At 44.6% G+C, this 8,466-nt stretch overlaps 1 long non-coding RNA gene across 1 annotated transcript; it reads left to right on the top strand.

Moving 5' to 3' along the window:
• The first annotated feature begins 591 nt into the window (after positions 1-591).
• On the top strand, positions 592-4,661 carry LOC142740557 (uncharacterized). Its single transcript, XR_012880776.1, has 5 exons — positions 592-663; positions 2,294-2,360; positions 3,177-3,241; positions 3,642-3,773; positions 4,606-4,661. It is a non-coding gene; the product is annotated as an uncharacterized LOC142740557 (long non-coding RNA).
• The last annotated feature ends 3,805 nt before the right edge of the window (positions 4,662-8,466 follow it).

The raw sequence follows: 8,466 nt of genomic DNA, 5'->3' as shown, positions 1-8,466 counted from the left end.
TATTTCACATATAGCGAAAAGTAGTAATCCAAAAATAGGTTTTTAACGTTTCGGTCTATACATTCAACCTTCTTTAGACACGGATATGCGGCGCTTGTGACCTCGGTCGCTGTTGGGTAATGGCGCCATTATTTTTGGATTACTACTTTTCGCTATATGTGAAATCAAATATCACTTATTGCATAATACCTTGGAGCGCTGAGTTCCAATTTTTTACACATTGGCGTGGAAGCCTACTCACGCACACTTGAAACACGGAGTGCTGCGGGATCAAGAAAGTATCACGCTGCAACAAGTTATCAGAGTCAAGTTAAAGATGGCTACATCTGTATTACAGTATAAAATCCATCTAGTAACAGATTACACGTTTCATACATTACATGTTCTTAGTCGTAGCCCCTATAACCACACATGTATCTTTCTTCCATGTTTATAAACAGCAGTCCCATGTAACGCCTATATCCAGTGTATGCACAGACAGTCTATCCAGGCAGTAGGAGATAATTAGATGATGTAACAGATACTGCAGCCGCTTATGATGTCACTGATGATGTCATAGGCAGTACTAGCCGTTAGGTTCTATGTGCAGCTGGATTACATATTTTTTACAATTTCTGCCAATGACGTCTGGACCGGGACTGTGATTGACTGTGTGATTGACAGGTAAGATGCAGCATTTTATCATTAATTCTACATGTTACTGGACACATGAAATATATACGCTCTAGAATTCTCATATAAGGCCAGATTCACACTGGACATTACTGCAGAAATTTCTAACCACACCAACACCTCACCACAACTATATGATTGTAGAAGGATTTTTTTCTGGTGATTGTCGGGGGTTGTTTTTTTTTTTTAGACAAACAGTTCAAGTTCCAGTAAAATTTTTCTATTAATGCAAGTAACAACTGAACATTTTACATTCAGATTTCAAGGTTTCATATTTTCTCATTAAAGTTACAACTCAGAGTATGTTCACATGGCCTATTTTCATGGCCATAAACGCCCCGAAAAACATCTAAAACTACAGAGGCTGAACGCCTCCAAACATCTGCACTTTGATTTCAATGGGAAAAACGGGGGTTTGTTCCGATGAGGCGTTTTTTACGTGGCCGTTTAAAAAAAACTGTAGAAGGATTTTTTTCTGGTGATTGTCAGGAGTTGGGGTTGTTTTTTTCTTAGACAAACAGTTCAAGTTCCAGTAAAATGTTTCTATTAATGCAAGTAACAACTGAACATTTTACATTCAGATTTCAATATTTCATATTTTCTCATTAAAGTTACAACTCAGTACATCAGAGTATGTTCACACAACCTATTTTCAGCCGTTTTCCTGGCCGTAAACACCCCGAAAAACAGCCGAAAATACGGAGGCTAGACGCCTCCAAACATCTGCCCATTGATTTCAATGGGAAAAACTGTTTTTTTTTCCGATGGTGCATTTTACGTGGGCGTTTGATAAAGCGGCGCATAAAAAACACCCTGTAAAAAGAAGTGCATTTCACTCCTTCGGCCGTTTTTGGAGCCGTTTTTCATTGTCTCAATAGAAAAACAGCTCCAAGAACGTTGGTAAAAACGCCTCAAAAAATGTTTGTGGTTTAAAAAATGGCTGAAAATCAGAGGCTGTTTTCCCTTGAAAAGAGCTCTGTATTTTAGAGACGTTTTTTAGTTAAGTGTGTGAACATACCCTTACCATTGTCTGAGAATTGCAGCTGTCAGTAATGTGGAATGTGACTTCTCAGTCGTTTTCAATATGATGTCTAATTTAATTTAATTAAATAGTCTTAAAAAGCTACCGTATATTATCCTAATAAGGCTCAGCAGTAGCCAGGGCCGGCCTTAGGGGTGTGCGACCTGTGCCATTACATAGGGCGCATCCCTCCAGCAGGTGGAACGGGGCGCTGCGCTGGCTCCCTTCCACTGCTTGTGTTTTAGAAGCGGCCGGGCAACTCAGGAGCTGCCTTTCCGCCTGGGTGCTTCTCTCACTGACATCGCGTTTCTAGCAGCGAAAATCGGGATTCCTCTAGGAGAAGGGGGCATTGGGGATTGGCATTTGTAAATTGCCCACATTGTGACCCCCCCTAATGTCAGTCATGGACACCTGGGCCTGGGTGTGACTGCAACCTCTTCACCCCTATAGTTATGTTCCCTGGGTTTACACTAAGATTACAAAATGTTTTCAATGTCTGACTCGTCCTGTGATAGAAAATGAAAGGTGTGAAAGTAAATATATTATTATTCATTATGGATATGGGGTTATTTTATGTTTATTCCATTATGTATTTTACAGACATTTATGACATCTGAATATGTGGCACCAGTGACAGCCGACATGCTAGGACATACACTGTATATATGTAAGTATTATAGCAAATGACAACCTATAGAAATTCTATAATCTGATGTCATCCAGAATGTTCCTATAGAGACACATGACAAGACTGTGGGAACAAATTCCCCAATGTTGTTCATCCAGGGCCTGTTTTAGGGGTGTGCGACCTGTGCGGTTACACTGGGTGCATCACCTGTCACTAATGAATGGGGCGCCACTGGTCTTGATGTCTGGGGCACCCATTGCTTGAACACTCAATCCCACTCTTCATGTAAAAAAAGTAAAGGGCACTGCTCAGGATGCAGATACAATTCCTTGATAATGGATTACATTACAGTGTGGCAGACAATACTTGTCTGGCAGTGTTATTTGGGCACTGTATGATTGCAGTATTTGAGTACTATATTCTACGCCATAAAGCTGAATTCAGACGCTGCAGATTTGCTGCGCGGCAAAATTCACAAGTGTTACAGGTGAATAGTTACAGTCTCAAAAACTCATCCACATGTAGCAAAAGTAAACGCTGGGAATTTTGCTGCAGCTTTATATTATTATTATTATAGAAATGCTCCATAAAGAAGATATTATGGTATTAGTAATATATAAGGGACTTGTTATTTATGTAATTTCCTAATACACATTTGGCTTATGGGGGAGCACACAGCGCACACAGAGTGTCTACATTACCAGTACTGCAGTCTGTGCGCCACCATACAGGTCCGTCCACATGAAGTTGCTGTGTACATGAGCCCTAATGTACATTTCCTTCATTGTTGGGTGGTCTATACTGAGCACACGTCTGTCTGGAGAAATAAAACTGCACAATTATTGTTTTTTCCAGAACACCTTAAGATCGGCTGCCTGCTGCCAGGGTGACTCTCTGAAGCAATATTTCATCTATGCAAGGTGCGTCTCTTATTAGTTACTATATGCAGTATCCACCAATACCCTCCACAGTTAGAATGACACTTTTTGTATGTCCTGGGTCAGAATGCCCCTTTTGTATGGCCCCACAGTAATGAAGCCCCCTTTTCTAAGCCCCGACTCAGTCCTTTTATCCCCCATATTAATAGTGCCCCCGTTGGTCAGACATTTCGCTTCCTCCCTGCGCCGTTATTGTTTGTCCAATTTTTAGGGGTGTATGGAGCCCCAGAGCTGTGGGCCACCCCAAATCCCTGGACCCCAGCCGGTCATCCTATTTACCCCTTTGGTAATTTTACACTGGTTGGGGACTGGACTCGGTTCTAGATAGAAATGTTGCCATTGATTGAGATTTGTCCTAATACATTGTCTTTCTTTCTCCTAGAATTAATTCCTCATAAGAGTTAATGATAACCACACGTCCCAGGAGGGCAGATCAAAGATTAAGCAGAGCCCTCCACCTCACATCACATAACGTTCTACATTCAGTCGGATGTATTCAGTAGGAGAGTCCAAGGTCAGTGTATTTTATTAACTGCATCTCTAAATGATCACATAGTGTGTATTACTGGTCAATACTGAAGAGGGCACTACCACCATAGGTGGCCTGGGCACCCTCAACTTACACTGCCGATCCGGCATTTAGGGCCCAAACCTATAATATAAAAAAATAGAAAGATACAATCCCTAGTTTATTGACTGGGTGATGTTATTTGGGCACTGTATGATTAAATTATTTGGACACTACATGGTGCATCATAAGGGGGAGGACGTCACAGATACTGCACATGTCACCAATAAACCTAAGGCCGGCCCTGGATGTGACACAATAGCTGCCACGTGACATGCCATCCACACGGACATGACCGCTGTGGCCTAGCAACTAAAGACAACAGAACCACCAGCGCAGGAGCCACAGGGAATTTAAAAAATGAGTAGGGACAATTTGTTATTTTTAGCCATATGCGGCTTAGACTAAGGTTTATGAAACTGTCAGAGAACCCCTTTAATAATTATTTTGTCTGTTGAATCCAGAAATCCAATTTACCATTTTCTACTCTCTCTACTCCAGTCCAAAAGACTCCACAAAAGACAAATTAGAAGTTTTCCATTAAGGATAAGATAATATAGAAGAATAACAATAAGCTCCTGGTCCCTGATACAAAATCTATACCAGGGTCCTCCAAATATTATGTGCCATTATACTGCTGGTGTTATTTGTGTGGCAGAGGGGCATTGGACTCGCCCTGTGATAGAAAATGAAATGTGTGAAAGTAAATATATTATTATTCATTATAGATATGGGGTTATTTTATGTATGTGCATTAAACCCATTATGTATTTTACAGACATTTCTAACATCTGAATATGTGGCACCAGTGACAGCCGACATGCTAGGAGATCCACTGTATATATGTAAGTATTATAGCAAATAACAACCTATAGAAATTCTATAATGTGATGTCATCCAGAGTGTTCCTATAGAGACACATGACAAGACTGTGGGAACAATCTCCCTGATGTTTTCAATAGGCTGAACATATATTTGTTGATATGATGAACCATACTAAGCGCACGTCATAATATCTTCACAGTTTATACTTTTTGTTCCAGAATTTCTTGAGATCGGCTGCCTGCTGCCAGGGGGACTCTCTGAAGTAATATTTCATCTATATGCGGTATGTCCATCATTAGTTACTATATACAGTATCCACCAGTAGCTCTGTACATTGAAAAAGTAATGAGCGGGCAAAATGCCAAGAAAGGCGTAGCAGTGGGGAACCTTGGATAGTTGGTAGGAATAGGCATAATGTAAGTTAGGGGTATCTTTGTCCAAAATGCTGGCCACATGGCTCGGTTTGGAACTGAACGTAGGTGTAAGTTAATTGGGTGTGGGAGTGTAGGAGGATTTTAGACAGCTTTGGTCTGCCAAGAACATTTGCGATGTGTCAAGGCCTGGATGCAATAGACAAGGACTTAAGTGAGTTTCATTACACAGTCATAATCTGCAGGCATAGGTGATAATGGACACTGGCAGAATGTTTTTATATTTACAGCACTCAAGCGGAAAGCAATGGAAGGTGCCAGGATATTGCCACGTATAGAGCCCCCACAAGTCATGCAGCACAAGGACCTGGACTTGGGGTGTACTGGATTGTTTGGAGCAAATGGCATCAAGGAAGCAAGGCAGGTATCCTCAATGGTATCATTCTAGCAAAAATTTGAGGGAACATGGCACGATGATGGGCCAAGTGCCAGGATCCTTGCGCAGGGATCCAGGGTCGATGAAGGCAGCAATATCCCAGTAGGGCCTCATAATCTCAACATGGGAGAGGGACACCTTGGGGTTGCCAAAATGTTTAGAACACGGGGTACTGGCACAATGTTTGGAATTACAGGAGCAGCGCATCTGGATGTAAAGAGAAGCAGAAGAAGGCAACAGTAGCTGGTTGAGTCTGATTCTGATCTGTCAGATGATAATAAGTGGTCTGATGTTGGGGATAGATGGGCTAATGGGCAAGACGTTTAAGATGCTGAAAAAAATGTTTACGCAGGATAAAGTAAAAAGGTAAAAGCGAGGAGGCGTGATACCGAAAGCCAATCCTTTACTGGAAAGAGGGGGTAAAGTTTGGGGCCAGGAAACATGTTTGTTGATTTCTACCTACACACACTTGTCCCAGGAAATGTTGGGAAACATAAGGGAGGAAAGGCTTGTCTAGTTTTTGTGATGTCTATGGAAGATTTTGTTTAGTATTGCAGTGTTATGGTGGTGGAGCAGGACCCCCTTATTGATCAGGTGCCAATAAAAAGGGATGGTGCCTGTGAAGCAGGCTGGTAAGTATAAAAAAAAATACATCTGTCGCATCTAAAAGAGGCATCAGTAAACGATGAAATAGACAAGGAGTTGAGTGAGTTGCATCATTAAAGCAGAATCTGCAGGCACGGATGACAATGGATACTTGCAGAATGTTTTTTGTGCCTACAGGACTCAAGTGAGAAGCAGTGGAAAGGACCCGGATATCGCCACGGATAGGGCGTCCACGAGTCATGCAGCACAAGGAACTGGACTTCTGATGTAATTGACTGTTTGGAGGAGATGGCGTACATTTGCGAAGAATGTAGTTGGCTTTCGAAGCGCGTAAGCAGTCTTGTATCATCACTTCAACATGCCGTGTGGTTTATAAAATGTTTTTCTAATAAAGTCATCACATTGTCATGAGGATTGCTGGACCGTATTTTCTTCTGTTTACTGTATATTTATTGGACAGTGCTAACGCCATACAGCCCTCCCTGTAGAGAACGCCATACAGCCCTCCTGTAGAGAACGCCATACAGTCCCCCTGCAGAGAACGCTATACAGCCTCCCCTGTAGAGAACGCCGTACAGCCCCCCCTGTAGAGAACGCCATACAGCCCCCCTTGTAGGGAACGCCATACATCCCCCCCTGTAGAGAACGCCATAGAGCCCACCCCCTGTAGGGAACGCCATACAGCCCCCCTGTAGGGAACGCCATACAGCCCCCCCTTTAGGGAACGCCATACAGCGTCCCCCCCCCCTGTAGAGAGCGCCATACAGCGTCCCCCCTCCCAAAAAAATGTGAACTACAGTGTGTCCTACAAAATACATGTATCCCCTATCCACAGAATAGGGGATAGATGTGTGATCGCTGGCAGCGAAAGCTGTTTCTATCCTCTCCTCAGGGTCCCCGGCAGTCACTGACAGCCGGAGACCCGACATTCAGCAGCCCGATCGCGCGGTCAGTAAGTTAAAACCGGAGTCGTAAAAAGTCTATGGTTCGGGTTTTAAGGACCCTGACCGCTGGCCGTAAAAATACAGCCAGCGGTCGGGAACCAGTTAATGGCAGAGCGGGGAGATACCTCCCTGCTCTGCCGTAGTGTTCAGTGGCGTCCCGCTGTAGCAGCCATAGCGGCTGCCAGCGGAGCCTCCGGCCATGGTGGTCGGCCCGTGTCGGCGGGCAACACGGGCCCCCTCATGCCGCGGGCCCCGTAGCAGCCGCTACGGCTGCTATGGCGGTAGTTACGCCACTGCTCAGTACATATATACAACACCAAAAAAAATCTCAGTGTTATGACTGCGGACCTCTGTCGCTCACCCTGTGATGAACGGCCGCGACCGCAACTTCCTGGCCACCTCCCCAGAGACCACGGCTGGCGCGGCCTTCCCTTCCTGGAGTGTGCGAGGAGTGCCTTAAAGGGCCAGCGTGCGCACTTCCTAAAAGTTTTCTATCCTACCCCAGTGCACCCTGGATTATAAAAAGGTCTCTGCCCTTCCACTCCTTGCTTGAGCGTTGTTTGTACTTTTCCCATGTTTGTATTGCAAAGGGTCCCTTAGTATTGCTTGATCCCAGAGTTCCCGTTAGCTGCATCCTATTTCCTGTATCCCTTGCTGTTTCCTAACTGTGCCTGCCTTTTATCAGAGTCGTGTGGTACCGCCGGCTGGATATGCCACATCTGTGTGTCATCTACCATTCCTGGTGCCATCCGCTTCGTCTGGCGCAACCTGCCACACCTAGCCCTATCTGAGCCGGAGCCCACGGCCTAGTGGGTCCACATACGGATGTAGCCATCTTTAACTTGACTCTGATAACTTGTTGCAGCGTGATATCACACAAAAATAACCATTGAGAAGTCATTGAAAAGGTCAAGATAAGGGATCTTTCCACTGTGTATTTAATGCGTTATTAGTCAAGCTAAAGTCAGCTACATATGTTCCCTAGATTGTGACAGTATGCTCAGGCCATGGAACCCGCTGGCCAGCCTAAGACCACAGTTCAGGTCATACACTCTTCCTGTGTCGACTTCATCTCAGGTACCCGCTTCTGACTCTGCATATGGGGACTTCCTGCAAATCTGGCAACAGACCCGGTCCTCTATTTTGCTGGTGGTCGAACGCATGAAGCGAAAGGCAGATACTAGGAGAAGAGAGCCGCCTCAGTATCTTCCGGGGACTAAAGTCTGGCTGTCCTCTCGGAACATTCGCTTGAGGGTGCCCTCATACAAGTTCGCTCCCAGGTTCCTTGGTCCTTTCGAGGTCCTGCAACAATTTAACCCTGTCTCCTATAAGCTGCGGCTGCCTCCTACCCTCAGAATCCCTAACTCCTTCCATGTGTCCCTCCTGAAACCAGTGGTCCTGAACCGCTACAGCAAGACCTCTAGTTCCACAGTTGCTCCCAGCGGTCCTTCTGATGT

Source organism: Rhinoderma darwinii, chromosome 2, assembly GCF_050947455.1.
Source record: "Rhinoderma darwinii isolate aRhiDar2 chromosome 2, aRhiDar2.hap1, whole genome shotgun sequence".
NCBI classification, from domain to species: domain Eukaryota; kingdom Metazoa; phylum Chordata; class Amphibia; order Anura; family Rhinodermatidae; genus Rhinoderma; species Rhinoderma darwinii.
The sequence above is the reverse complement of the archived record's forward strand: the minus strand, read 5'-3'. Positions and strand labels throughout refer to the sequence as shown.